Here is a 15,514-nt window from a genome sequence, read left to right as displayed (position 1 = left end):
AAGCGTAAAGACAGTAGTATGTGTACATGAGGTGGTTGTAAACAGCCCCATCTGTGTGTCTCTGCATCTCCAGACAGAAAAAAGAGTGTGAGAGAGAATAATTTCCTGGAAATGTTCTCACAGGGAATGCATTTTTGCTGCTTCACTCATATTCATTAAGGGACTTCCTCAGTATACCTTTAGGGTAGAGTGAGCTGGATAAGAAAAAGAAAACTGCATTCTCTTTAGGAAAGAGCTTGGTACAATTGTAATGCTGCCATCAAACCCAGAAGGATAATAATGAAACACAAATACCCATATAATTAAAAAGGGTATAGACAAGGTTGCTGTAGATTAGAAATAATGTATTTTTCTAGTAAAACAAATTTTATAAAATAAATGTCTGAAAAAATAAAATCCAGTTTTACACTTAAATCAATTATATGCTAAACTAAGGTAAAGTAGAACAGTAATACAAATAATTTCAAGGTGAAAGCATGCTGTTGCTATGCCCTTGGAAACCTTCACTTTGTAAACCACTGGCAGAGATTCACTGGTAGGCTGTAATGTGGTGGAAGTCAGTATCAGTGTTTCTGGTTTTCTCCTTACTCAGCTTCTGCTCAGTTCCAGCTCTAGGGAAAAGTGACCTGTGTAGATAAGCTGGGATTAGTGCTTATAAAGAGCACTGTTGGCTCACCAGTCATCCAATTTTGCTTTATACCAACAAATGATCTCAGTATGGTAACCTCTTGGAAATTAGTTTTTGATGTCTTTCATTCAGATCCATGGAAAAATCTCAGCTGAGCTGTGAAAAAGGCAGTTTGTCAAGGACAGGGCTGCGACTGCCTGCTCAAGTTTGTAGTAACTGAGCCTGTCAGTGCTGCACAGGTCAGATGAACTCATCTTTGTTTCCATTTGTGTGGTCCCACTTAGAGCCTTGAAAGTGCTTCTGCTTGGAGGAGGGAAAGGGAATGGAAGGGTATCAAAGCAAGGTATCAAAGGCTGTCAACCTAAATGAATACATAGCCATTTCAAAACACAGCCAACATTGCAGGGAATTGTGAAAAAAATTAAAAATAAGAATGCAAGAAATATACTGAAAGTAGGCAAACCCTGATTATTATAGGGGAATGAACAAAGCTGGAGAATCTATTTAATAATTTTAATTTCCATGAGAATTACTAAGTAATAAAGGATAATGTTGCTGACTGTCCTAATCCATGTCCTTAATGAAAGTCAGGTCTTGTGCCAAGGTTCTTTCTTTGTTCTCATATACCTGAAGAAATACCTGCTAATACTAGCAATCTTCCCAGCATTGCTGTGTAGCATATATGAAACTGTATTGAGTTGTTCTTCAGCAGTCTTTGAATATAACGGGGTCAAGATCTGAACAGAAATGTAAGCAGTCTTGTGTATATGAAACCTGAATTAATGGCAATTGGAAAATTGCCACAGTGCCTCTTTTTGGTCTTTCAAATCCAATTTTGGCATATGTTGTAAAGTGCAAGGGTAGAGTAGTGATAAAGTTTACTACACTAAGAAAATTTGTAGTAGAACTGATGCTTTTTTTGTACCTAGGGTTAAGATCTTACACTTTGACAGCCCAAACTAAGAACAAATTAGCCAACTTGCACTGAAGGGAGGGCTGTTTCAACACATGTGACTTTTGCACCAGGGTGGGAGCATATTTGTAAGTTACTGGCTCCATGTGACACCCTGCAAGTGCAGTCTAATTTATTGTGCTGTAGCTTGTACTTATGCCCTTATCTTGAGAGACTCTGTGACCTTCATGAAAAAGTCAAACTGTTTTAAATGGTTGTCACACATCAAAAATTTTTCCTGGCTGCTTTTGTTAAATAATACGTTAAGTTGCTTTCATTACTCTTTCTCTGCCAAGCACTTTTTGAAATTTGGCTTCTCTTCCCCGCGTACTTCCATCTATCACAATGACATAATTTTTCAGGAAATATCCTGGGATGTGCTTTCCAGAAAGGAAAAAACACTTTTACAGGAACTTAAAAACAGCACTTGCCCTAAGATGTTTACTGTGTTAATAACTCAACTGTTGCTTTAAATAAAAGCATTTTTTAAAAATAATAGTATTTTATCTCTGTAAAGTTGCCAACTATGTTCTTATATGCCTCTCCATGTTAGCACCTCACAGTGATACTTAATCATGGATAAACGGTCTTCTGGTGTGGCTCACAGCACACCTACTTCAAGGTTGATGTGTAGGCTTTTAAGTGTTAAAATTGCAACAATAAAAATGTTGATTGGCTCCTTTTACCATTCTTTGCATACCCTCCAGTACTTAAAATACTTTGCAATGAACCAAAAATAGATGTTGCTATTGACAGATGCACTTTGGATTAGCTCTTGCAAAAGGTGGAATTCATAACACAGCTTGGTTTTACAACTTAGTTTGATTAAAAAAGCAGCTGCTGTTTAAATATTGCAGCACAGATGTAAGAAGCACAGGTCTTAAAAAAGATATTTCTCTTCGGGTTGGGAGGAATTTCCACCTTTCTTTTGCATAAATTACTTTTGCTGGTGAAGTAATTTTCATGAGAATCTTTCACTCCCATCACTAAGTCCTTGCAGTACTGATTTCAAATTATGAGGCATTGATGAGGAAAATTTGTCTACAGTCATTCTCATTCCAAGTGGAACTTTACATCATACAGTTTGGCACAGTGATTAATCTCTGCTTCAGGAAAATACAACACTAAGAGAAGATGAGTCAGGCTTGAAATTGATTGGCAGAGAAACTTGTGCCCAGCACCTGCCCATGCTATTCCTGGATCTTGCTGTTGCTGGTGGTATCATTCCATGAGCATTAGATTCCCTCATTAATATAAAAATAACAGAGGAAAGCAGTGTCCTCTGAATACTGTAGTAAGCTCAACCTGCTAAGCAATGCAAAAGCTGATATTATAATTATCTCTGATTTTTCAGTGTAGTTACAGAGATGGTCTTAACATAGTTTTCTTCCCCTTACCCACATGTGTATCATAGAATCAAAGAATGGTTTGAGTTGGAAGGGATTTCAAAGACCATCTAGTTTCAACCCCACTGCCATGGGGCAGAGACATCTTCCACTAGATGGAAGATTGCTCAGACCACGTTGCTCAAAGTCATATCCTGTGGGAGGTGCCCATGGGGAAAGCAGTTTGGGGATGCCCTGGGAAACTGCATTTGTCTAAGATAGGGCATTTTTCCCAGAGCTCACTGCTCCCTCATGCAAATGAGTGTATGTCCATAATTTGTTGTAGTCTCCTCAGTTCTAGAAAGTTCTTTATTCTTGGTTCCCCCATTGGTTCCCTCCAAAAACCATTCCTTCCCTTCTCCCTCATTGGTCCTGTGCATGTCACCCCACCCCTGCTCCTTCCCTGAACCTTTCCCTCATTGGACTGTTTATACCCTGACCATGCCTATCCTGCCCCAGTTATATACCTGGCCCCTCCTTCCCCAGTTGTTCTCAAAGCCTTCCCCTTCGCGTGAAGTTGTCTCCCTTCTGTTCCTGCTCCTCGGCCCTCAGCCTCTCCTTCAATAGACCCACGTGGATCTTAACAGCTCGAGAGTCCTCTCGTCTTTGGTGGAGGTCCATTACTCTATCTGGACACCTGTCAACTAGCCAGCAGCGGGTCAGCCTGCCGGACTTGGTCCAGGGCAGCTCACACCATCCCTCCGGGCCTTGAACACTTCCAACGACCATGCATCCACATCTTCTCTGGGCAACCTGTTCCAGTGTCTCACTACCCTCACAGTAAAGAATTAATTCATAATCTCTCATCCAGACCTTCCCTCCTGCTGTTAAAACCAATTTCCTTTTTTTTCTATTGCAATAAGCCCTTGTAAAAAGTTCTTCTCCAGTTCTTTTATAGACCTCTGTTAGATACTGGAAAACCACAATTAGGCTGCCCCAGAGCCTTCTCCAGGCTGAACAACCCCAACTTTGTCAGCCTGTCTTCATAGGAGGGGTGCTCCAGCCCTCTGATCGTTTTCATGTGTCCCCTCTGGGCCTGCTCTGACATGCCAGTTCCTGCATATGTTGGGCATCCCAGAGCTGGATGCAGTGCTTCAGGTGGGGCCTCAACAGGGTGGTGACCTGCTGGCCATGCTTCTTTGGATGCAGCCCTGGTCACAGTTGGCTTTCTGAGTTGTGAGTGCACATTGGCTGGGACACATTGAGTGTCTGGTCAACCAACACCCCCAAGTATTTCTCTGCAGGGCTGCTCTCAGTCCACTTCCATCCAGCCTGTATTTGTGTTTGGGATTGTGTCAATCCAAGTGCAAGAGTTTGCACTTGCCCTTGTCGAACTTCATGAGCTTCACAAAATCCCACCTCTCAAGACTGCCATGGTCCCTCTAGTTGACATCCCTTACCTCCAGCATGTCCACTGCAGGGCACTGCACAGCTTGGTGTCAGCAGACTTGCTGAGGATACTCTCAGTCCCACTGTCCATTTTGCTGATGGTGTTATGCACCAGCAGCCCAAATGCCAACCCCATTGACCAGAGCTCGAGTGTAACTTTCCATATTAATTGATCATTTTAAGTTGGAGAAAAGTTCAGTAGCTTTGAATCTATCTGCTGAGACAAAGCACTCTCATACCAGAGAACTGAAGGCATGTACTTGCAACTGATTCTGAACAGAGACAAATAATTTTCCCCTTTTCTACAGAGGAGTATTAATTTTGGCATCATTTTCATCCCTCTCCGGAGACTCCATCGCAATCAAAAGAGTTGATTTGTGAAGAGTCGAACTTTATTTTTCTCACAGTATTTGGGGTTTGAATCCTGCCTTGATCTCATGCGATGGGAGGATAGAAATAATGCTTGGGGAAAACAAGTTGCTTATTGTTGTTTGTTTCTATTTTATTCTTTTTATTGAGTTCAAGAAGCATTTGGACAATACTTTCAGGCACATGGTGTGACTCTTGGGGATAGTCCTCTGCAGGACTAGGAGTTGGACTCAGTGATGCTTGTGAGGCCCTTCGAACTAAGCCTACTCTGTGATTCTGTGAAATATGTGGGGGAAGAAGGAATGTGACAAACACCACAGTTTTAGTGCTTGTCACAGTATGGCAGACACCTACTCTCTTGCAGGGCAGAAGTAAGCTTTGAGCCACTTCTTTCAGAGCTCCCAGGAAGGAGGTTGAAAGCTTTGGCTCTGATCTCACCTAGTGCTTTGGCACCAAGGACCAGTCTCGCTATGGAGGACATCAACAAAATCACAGTGAAACTGTGGCAGCATTGGCGGGTTGCCTGTGGAATATAGTATTTTACACCTTTGGATTGCTACAAACACCACAATAGTCTGCCACTACCTCTTGTAATTTCAGTGTTTCTCATTGAAGAAACACTGAAACAATGAAAATGTAGTGCTCTAGTTTAAAGGCTCTTGTAGTTCTTGAAAGCAAAGAGATTTTATATTGAATATGTTAAATATTTGCAGCCACATTACACTCCTTTTTAAGGGAGGAAAATGTCAGAATCAAGGACTTTACGTCTAGATAGAGTATCAAGAGATGGATTTCTTAACATGACCTTAAATGCTCTTGAACTTTGAAATCCATATGCTGGAGTAGCAGAATAGCAGTTGGCTCTACATCCATTATAATTTAAGTAACCCCAGCCAATGCAATTCAGATATTCCTTAGATATCTGGAGTAGGAACCACATCTCCAAACCATCTTATTCCAAATAAGATGATGAAGTGATAGACTTCACATTGCTTTCCTCACCAATCCTATTTTAAGGTCTAAATGTGGATTTTCTCTATCCCCTTCTTATATACCACTGGGAATTGATGCATAGTTTAGGAAGTTGGAGCTTTTGTTCAGGAGAATGCAGAACAATGGAAATTATGGTTTGGGATGCAGGGGAATGCAAAACTTCTCTTGGGAAGAATTAGCATACTACTGACCACACAATGTGAGAAATAGTATTAAATTTTTTGTATACTCTCTGTGTTCATTTGTATTGTCATAAAGGCTTTGAGATTCAGCAGTTCCAAGCTTTTAATAATAAATTGTTTATTTTCCACTTGAGTGTGCAGGAAGTTGGAGAGCTTCTTAAAATGGAAACATCTGTAGACCTTTCATGCTCTATACTTTATAAAAATGTTCATTCATTTCAAGCATACAGGATTGCTTAGTAGTTTAACTAAAGCTCATTTTGAAATACTATTCTTTGCCTTACTCAGTAGAACTTTGATTTGAACTTGCAGTGGTTTGCTTTCCACTTTTCTAGTGAAGGGAGATGTTAGTTGGCTTAAAAGCTTTCTGAGAGCATTCCATGGAGAGCATTCCATGCTCTCTCAGAATTCCTTAAAACACAAGGCAAAATAGCGTGGACTGAAATAGACCCGTAACCATTAAACTTCGTGTAGTGAATTCAGTTCCTGTTTGCACCCAGGAGTTTTAAACAAAAGCTTAAGGAATTGTAGTGGGGCTTAAAGGATGTCTTAAATTATTGCATTGTTGATTGTAAATAAAAAATAGTTTTGATTTTTGAAGTAAATGAGAAAATACCTTTTGCCATCAAAAATATTTACAAAGTCATTCACTCAGACAGCTTAAATGAACACGTGTTGAAGTCTTCAGGTGCCTCAGTAGGTAGATTCTTTGCTGATACAGAGATATTAAAATGATAATGTTGTAGTAAAAGTACTTGAGGTTTTCTTCTTTCTAAAAAGTCAATGAAGAATTTCTTCCCTTCTGTTTTTCCTCCAACTCTCATATTCACTCCTCTGATTGAACTCACCTCCCCTAATTAAGCATGAACACATTGCTATTTTAATTAACTCTCTTACAGGGTAAGTAAGAATTCTGCTAATGTTCCTCAGTGGAAATCTACTTCCAACTTTTCTTCTCCCATTTGTATAGGCTTATCAGTGTTATTTGTCAAAGGTAGTGAATATTATTAACTTCATTCTACAGGAACAGAAACATTCAGGATTAAATTTGTCCATGGCTTCACACTGATGAGGTGTTGCTCTGGGGATATGCTTTGTTGTTCTAATGGCAGGGGTTTGCTGATCCTCAGAGTTGAGTTTTCAGATGTGGGTTGAAAACCTAATCAAGGTGGTTATTAAAATCTTACACAAATAGTTCGGAGAACTTCAGCGTCAATAAAAAGCCCCCCTCTTCATATGCCTAATAGCAACAAAGGCTGACAGCACACAGTCTTTTGATCATTATATATAAAATATACAGTTTGTGTGTATTGTATAGTGCAGATTGAATGGCCAATACCATCCATGGTAGAGGGTCAAACACAGAATGGTTCCACAGGAAAAAATGCTCTAAAGCCTCTTTATAACTGTTTAATTCTTGCTTAAACCAAGTAGTCATAAAAATGGGAAATCTCAGCATAGCCCTTTACTGAAAGAAAAAAGTGATAACTGCCCCTTTTCTCACTAAGAGGATAAATGTTAAACTTTGGCATGCCAGCATTGTTCAGAACAAGAATGCTCCTCTGCAGAATGGGAATATTTCTATTTGTCTGCCCACCCATCATTTTGCCTCATGGAGCCTGGTTGGTGGGGTGGGGTTTAATTGTGATGATAATGCTGTATTGAGGACAGATTGCTCTGGGACCACAATCATGAGTTTTATTCAGCTGGCAAAAGATCATTAGATGATTGCAGTTGTCAGTCATCACTGGCATAGGCCAGCATTTGAGCCACTGACCTAGCAGGGAGGCACACTGGCTGCCTTTACTAGGCCTCCAAGAAAACCAGACTTCTCTGGTTGTATTTTTCCGTACTGTGCTAGCTGTGTCATGTGAGTGCATTTAATAGTCTTTAGGTTTCCTAGGAAGGGGATTTATTTTAGTAAGCGTTACATACTCAGGTATGTATCTGTCTGTGCCACAGGACAGTGTTTAAATTCAAACAAATTTCCAGAACAGTAGCAATTATAGTAATTTATTTGTTAGTGAAGCTCATATGACTTGAAAATAAAACATTGGGCATTCTGTTAACAGGTGTTTGCACATCTGTGTTATTCTGTTTTAGAGTCTGTCTTCTTCACTTCTGCTTTTGAAGCTTCTCTTCTTGAAATCACATAAAATCTGTGTAAGAACAATCTCAGTAGCTCATCTTATCTACTGAAGTCCCAGGAGGTATGATACTGGCTTTTCCTGCAAGAAGAGAGAAACCAACTTTCTACTGCCCAACAGGTGCCTGCAGCTGTGAACAGAAAAACCTGTAGCAGAGCTGCTGTAATAAACAAGGGGCAAAAAGACTGGGAAAAAGAAGAAACTACCATGCCTGAATGTGCTTGGATGTTGTGGTGACATGGGCATGACTGAGCTGTCATGGGCGCTATGGCAGGTCACTTCTGCCTGTACCAGTTCCTGGCTGGTTTCTGTCTGCTTGTGTTTAAAAACCGTCACACTCCCTAGGCAATCTGTCCCAGGTTCTCACTGAGATTACTGTTAAAAAGCTTTTGCAGGGAATAGGGGGACACCACCTAAAGGTCTTGCTTGAATTCCCTTCTTGAGTTTGAAATGTGTTGCTTTCTGTCCCTCACTGCCACGGAAGGCAATTGGTTCTCTTCAGGTTACAGCCAAGTTCTGCATATTTAAAGACTGACACTGTGTGTCCCTCTTTTATTTTCCTGTAGACTAAAAACAATCAAAACTAAAGAAAAATCTGCACCCTGTTCAGTTTCTTTAGTGGATTCTATTTCCTGACCTCCTATCACTCTGCATCCTCTTCCTGGAATCTGTTTAGATGCTCAGCGTATGGTATGCCATGGTTTCAGCTGAACACAGCACTCCAGCTTTGCAAATGTGAATAAAACAGGGGGGGTTACTTCATAACACATTGTGGGTGAGACTTTGGTTTATATGTCCTCATGTAGGGTTTGCCCTTTCCCCAACAATTTATCTTTCAAGTTCAATTTGGCATATCTACGTCTTCAAGATACTTTTCTAAATTACTATTTAGTGAGTTGTTCACTGTTCTTTATGTGATTGTATCTGTCAGATTATATAGTATGTTGTATTTCTGGTCTTGCTGGATTGCATTTTACTATTTCAGGTAGTTTTGGCTTCTCTTTGTTACTCCTTTCAAAAAGGACTCTCTTGTCCCCTATTTTCTGCAGTGGAGATGTTTCCTGTTAGCAATTAAGCTTCACCACAGCTCCATGCTCCCATTTAAATACTTTACAGTGGATGCATCTCTCATTCTGAATAGTGTCCCTGTAGGCAACTGGGGAACTGGAGTGTTTTCAGAATAGCAGTGGCTCTGGCAGAGCTGAGAGGTTTGTGTTTCAGAGTTGCAGACCTCCAGGCACACACAAATTCATAACTAGTTTATGCAGTTATTTATTAGGCTTGGCATGCAACTGTTACAAAGATGTTTAAGGAGGTAGGGCAGCTGGCAGAGAATAAATTAGAAAGTTGTTGCTCCTTTATTTGCTTGGTTATTGCAGGACTTAAGAGACTTAAACATGAGCCACATTTAACTGTGTGCTGGACAGCATGCAAATGCAGACCATCACAGGGCCCTTACCAACCAAAGCTTGAAGCAGAACAGAGAAATGAATTACATTTGGAAGACTGGTAATGATAGCTATGCATTAACTACCTAAAGGAGACAAAACCAAATTAGAACTGCTAAAAAATGCAGATAAACTCTTGATAAATATATATATACACACGTAATCACTGCAGCCCAATAAAATTATACTTGCTGTCTTCATCCAGGGTCAAAACCGCTTGGTGGATTAGGGTTTTTTTCTTGTTGTTAATTAATATTTATCATCATGGTGAAAAGCAGATTAACAGAGTGTAGAGTGGAAAACAACAATTTCAGATGTTGGTGAGATCTTACATAGACATATGGAAGATGGAAACCTCTGAAAAATGATTGAGTCTGTGTGGCCACTACTTGGAGCAGAGTGCTATTGAAAGGGGAAAAGGGAAACAAATTATAGCGAGTCTTGTAACCTAAAGTTACAACTCTTGCATTCACTGTGAGCATGATTACCTTAGAAAAGGATGCATATTAAACCATGATGATCACATAATATTTTGAGCAGTTCAGTTTATACTGAGAAAATAATTTTTGCTAAATAGCAGTGAGGCGATTTTGGAGAACTTCTATTCAGTGTTTGATGGCACAATCACACCTCTTAGTAATATGCTGGTGTTGCTGACCACTTTGAAGGGCATAGTCTCCATTTACTCCATTTATAACAAACACTGAGAAAAAATGCACTAGGAACAGTAAGGCAGAGCTTAAAAAGCTTAGTCAATGCATTGTCAACAGATTTGGTGGGTTGTTTTTTCTTAAATTGGGTTCACTGCTGAAAAGACAAGCTAAACATAAAGTGCTTTGATAAGTATTCAGAGATGCAAAGTTGCAAAATTGTGTAAGTGGAACACATGAGTGGAATTGTTCCACAAACCTCTCTTATTTGTCCTCAATATAAGAACTGAAGTGGTAAAAACTTAAAAATCACAAAATCTTGGTGCATTCTGAAAGAACATTTTTTTGACGGAAAATAAAGGAAGATAGTTCTTTATCGGTTCCTTTCCTTCCAAAACCATTTAAGTCCCTCACTTTGTCTGGGCTTTTGTCTGCTTATGATGCAGCACAAATTCATCAGTGTGCAATTTTATAAATGGTAAGCTAGTTTGCATCTTCATTTAGCAGTTGATTTGATTTTTTCAACACTTCTCAGAGGTACTGGTAAAATATTATCTTCCCTCAGATTAATTATTTCTGCTCTGTCCTTGAGTCATCTCACAGGAGATTTATGGGACATGGGGACCCTCTAAGAACTATTATTATTCACAGTAACTAGTGTTTCAGCTGTGTAGATGAATGATAGAAAAGAGATTATTTCTTTAGTTCCAGCTTCTATTCTCACAGACAGGGAAAAATTGCTACATAAATTCTCCCTGACAACTCCCTGAACTGCTTGGTCTTCATCCAATTTGTCAATTATTTTTGAAAGAATCAGTGTACAGAGATCCCTGCTAACAGCTAAAAATAGTCTGGATGCAGAAAAGCTTCAAAGCATAATGCCTGAAATCTCAGAGTTGTATTTTACCAGTAAGGATATCCCTGACTTTTTCTTTCTGCTTACTGGTGGTTTTTGAACTGATAGCTCTCATTCTAGTTGATCTGGTGTCATTAGATATTTGATCTGCTGATTTATTGATAATTGATTATAAGTTGTGGATTATGATACAAATTTATTGGCTTTTGCTGTCTTGTTCATGTTTAACCTAAGAAAGGAAAGATTGCTGCAAATTGTCCTTAGTCTTGGGGCTTTAACAAAAATGTTCCTCTTTTGTTACCTGTTTTTCTCTGCCTGTTTCAAGAGTGTTACAAGGGCACTTCAGCACACTCCTTAGTGTTCCTGATACAAAGTCCATTCAAAGTCTTAATTTTGACATCTTTCTGAAAACTACACCATCAGTTGAAATTTTTGCTGGGTTGCTTTATATTAGACTTGGAATAATTTTTCCCTAAGCATTGTTACAACAATGAATGAAAACTCATACTTCTCTTATGTTTCTTGCTACTCACTGAGTGATTTTTCTTCATTGTACAAATGGCTACTACAAATCTGAAAATAATAGTACTGTCTCCAGAGGAAACTGTTGGAATCAATAGCATCTGAACCTTATAATTATTTTTTTCTAAGATAGCACCCTAAATATTTTACAGGACTTCAGTTTTACCATGACCATTCTAAAGGGATTTTTTTTCCCCTTCTGCTACCATTTTGGTGGTCTTATAGTCATGTAGGGGCACAAATGAGTAACTTGAATTCAGAAAGTAAATTATATTTAGCTATAATTTGAGTGGGAAAATGTATATGAACTGCATCGCAATACTTCTAATGACCTATTTATTTCAGTAAGTACTTTGGAATAAATATTCACAGGAAAGTGATTTGAAACTGATTTTGAAACATGCACTGTCTGGTGTAGAAGATCTCTCTTTTCTTTCAAAGCAAAAAGCATTAATGAATTTTTTAATATTCCACTAGCCTCATGCAGTTTTTGTAGGTGTTTAGTGATTTAAAGCACTTCTGATTTTGGGTACCCAACTTGACATCTATAAACGTGGTATGATTCTCTAAGGGAGAGCAGAACCCTTTGAAGTTGCCTTTGAAAGTCATGAACAAAGCTTCTTGGCTTTATAAGCAAATGCATGGATCCTCTTGAGGCTTTGACATAAGCTGACATCTGACATCCCCATTGTCAAGATTGAATTTTCTCTGTGCAAGAATTTTTGGATATTAGCTTACAGGTGAAATTTGAGCACCCTGAACTGTGTAGATGCCCCTACATTAGGGAGAAAATCCAACAGTAGTTGTGTCATTTTCCTGAAGTTTGTAAACACTCAGCAGTGAGGCTATGTTGAGATGACCAAGAAAGTGTGAAGCAAGATGGAGTCACAACCAGGAAAGGTGAATTAGCTAGTTACTAGTGAATGTTAATTAGTTAGCTAATTGCTAGCTAGTTTGAGTGAATGTATTTCATCTCTCAGCATGTCAGATTAGGTGTGTGCATCTACCACATCATAAAACCATAAATAAGATTAGTTATTGTGAAGTAGCTTGCAAAAAGAATGTTCTTCCTCTTGCTTACCCCATGCTAAGTTGTCTCTATATTTTTGCTCTTAGAGTATTTCTCATTACAATTTGAACTGATTTCCAGCATGGTAAAAATGAGTAGTGTTTATTTTTTAATGCCTACACACTACTGCAGTGAGTTGTCCCTTGTCAGAGCAGTTTACTCAGTGAAGTAAAGCTTGATTTAATGAAAGAAAAGAGACTAGCCAGCAGCTATTATTTGTGATTTTATCCATGATGGTGTGCTATTTCCATCAAGCCATCCCTGTGCTTGTCTCATGCTATACTACTTCACAGTAGTACATTTCTTAAATGCATAAACACAGAGGTAATTCAGAAAAGAGACTGTAACTTACAAAGGCCCCTGGGACATTTTTCTGTTTAACATGACATGGTGTATATTTAAATGAAAAGGTAAATTTATCTGTCTCATATCTGTCTTGCCTCTACACTGTACACTGTCATCTTCAAGGCAAATTGATGTAAGAAAAGGAATAACTCTACTTGGCAGATTCTAATTATTCTGCTGCAGGAAGCTCTGAGATTGCACTGGAAGGGGCAAAGGATAAACAGAAGAGGCAGAAAGCCTCTCTGGTTGCAGAAGTAGAAGGTGTGTGGGGGTCTCACTGGATCCCATTTACCACCAAGGCTTTGTGTAAGGGGGATGATACCTTTTAACTTACCTAGAAAAGAGTGATTTAAAAGCAGTTTCTGCCATGCCAGTCTTGCAGGATTTCTCATCTTTCATCTGTATTTTTTTCTTATCTTCCCCTACGTCCTCCCACCACCCTGTGAGATACCTCCCTGCAGTTAGGCAGCTGAACCTAGTAACAAGGAGACATTTCCTCTAAAAGACCATCTCCTGGCACTTTGCCTCTGTCAGCATGAGTCTGCTTTTTGTGCCGGTGGGTGGGTGGTGAAACAATTTCTTGTGAGCAGTTTCTTGATTATTTTCATAGTGCTTTTGCAAATGTCTGTGGTGGGTGTCCTTTCTGGGTTTTACCTGCATGAATTTTTGCTGTGCTGAGTTACTTTGGCCCCTCTCCAGCTCGGTGTTAAGCTAGCTTTGCAACCCACACAGAATTGCTTTGAAGCTAATTTAAGAGGCTTAAAGAAGATTGATGAGGATTCCCCTCTGAAGAAAGGAAACTTCAGATCCTGTGGATTTGCTCTGTAGTGGTAACAGTTCTCCTGACTTCTGATTCATGACTATTTTTCCTGACTTCTGATTCATGTTCTATGTAAGAATACAAAAAACAGTATTTAGTAAGAGCTGCTCTTATGTGTGGCCATTGGCTGGCTTCTAGAGCTGCCTATGGGGCGACTGCAGATCTTACACTTGGGTCCAAGCCACTGCTGCAATAAATGGGAAGTTTTGCTTGTGATGTACTATAGTCTTTAACTCCAGACTAGTGTCTGTTTTGTAAGGTCAGAGGTGATGAGGGAAGGAATGGACAGATGGTGTGGAAGGTAGCACATGATTCGGTTTGAATCAGTGAGTTTTTTTGCCCTGGCATCTCAAGAGAGGAAGCCAGCACTGTGTGCTCAGACTTGTTTGTGTGAGGGCAGGGTCTTTGTGACTTGCCTTCCTGAAGCACCGAGTGTTAGGACTTGTCAGTGGAAGATGTTGTTATGTGGCATTGTTCTGACACTGTTATCTCTGTACCTAAATATAGCTTTGAACACTTTGATGCCACCATCTGTGAAGGAAGACTTTCTCTAGGGACTATTCCTTTAAGTTTACTGTTCCAGTCACCTTTCAAAGATACTGGTGTGGGATTTTTAAAACAGTGACTATTTAACAAAGCATTTGTGACATTTGGCAAAATGTGGGCAATGTTATGGGATTTACTATGAATTCTTTATACTTTTCTCCCCCAAATCTGAAAAGGCTCAAAATGTTGGTGTAAGTGTGATGAGAAATCTTCACTTCACAGTGGGAATACTTTATGTGAAACTGTATGTTTGAAATCCAGTTCCAAATGGTCATTCCCTGTAGCCCCTGTGCCAGGTGTTGCTGCGACTGAGCCGTGTTTTGCCTCCCCAGTTCTGTCTGTATCTTTGTGGTGACTGCAGCAGTGTGAGGGCAGCTGCTCTTGCCTAGAAGTAGAAAAAAATTGCTAAATCCCACAAAACTGGTAAATCCTTTGTTTGTTCCAAATGAAAAGGGAATATCTCAGAAAAACTACATAGGAGACATTGTAAAAAACTATTTTGAAGGCATTATTATGATGTTAATAAACCTAAATTATTGAACTTTAATTTTAATAAGGAGCATTCCAGCTTAGTTTATATGCCATTTTAGTTGCTCTTTGTAAAATTTTTTGGCATTTCACACAATGAATGTCAGTCTAATGACAAGTGTGATTCTTACCTGGTTTTGATCAGGCACACATAGACATGGAAACAATTGCTACTTCTGGTATGTAATACCTTATCTTGAAAGAGAATTTGGGAGAGATATTATTAGAATAACTACTGGCTTCCTAAGAATAATTATCCTGCTGTGACTTAGGGGGTGTTTTCAAGTCTCAGAAATTAAAGTTTCTTCTTGTGTATACAATTCATGTTTTATCTACAGGACATAACTCTTTCTTGACAAGACAAACTAATCACTTTTTAACTGGATTTTAGTGCTTTGCCATTAATGAGCAAGTCAGGCAAATGATAAAAGATTTATGACTATTCAGATATTGTTCACAGTTCAAAAAATATATGCTTTAGATCCGTATGGACAAGATTATTTTGGATTTGTGTTTTACAGCAGCATTTCAAAACTTGTGTTGAAGCTTACCATAGAAGGTTAATTTTAAATGAGTAAAAATTTGGCGTTGGTTTTTGTGTAGAAAGATTTCAGGTTTTGTAAAACCAAGATGATTTCAGGTGCACTTTTCTTACCCAAACAATTATAATGACATATGTCTTTTA

At 39.1% G+C, this 15,514-nt stretch overlaps 1 protein-coding gene across 1 annotated transcript in view; it reads left to right on the top strand.

Moving 5' to 3' along the window:
* The window catches only part of PREP (prolyl endopeptidase), an 82,162-nt gene that overhangs the window by 48,396 nt on the left and 18,252 nt on the right, over window positions 1-15,514 (top strand). The window lies entirely within an intron of this gene.

This window comes from Taeniopygia guttata, chromosome 3 (genome assembly GCF_048771995.1).
Source record: "Taeniopygia guttata chromosome 3, bTaeGut7.mat, whole genome shotgun sequence".
Taxonomy (NCBI): domain Eukaryota; kingdom Metazoa; phylum Chordata; class Aves; order Passeriformes; family Estrildidae; genus Taeniopygia; species Taeniopygia guttata.
The sequence above is the reverse complement of the archived record's forward strand: the minus strand, read 5'-3'. Positions and strand labels throughout refer to the sequence as shown.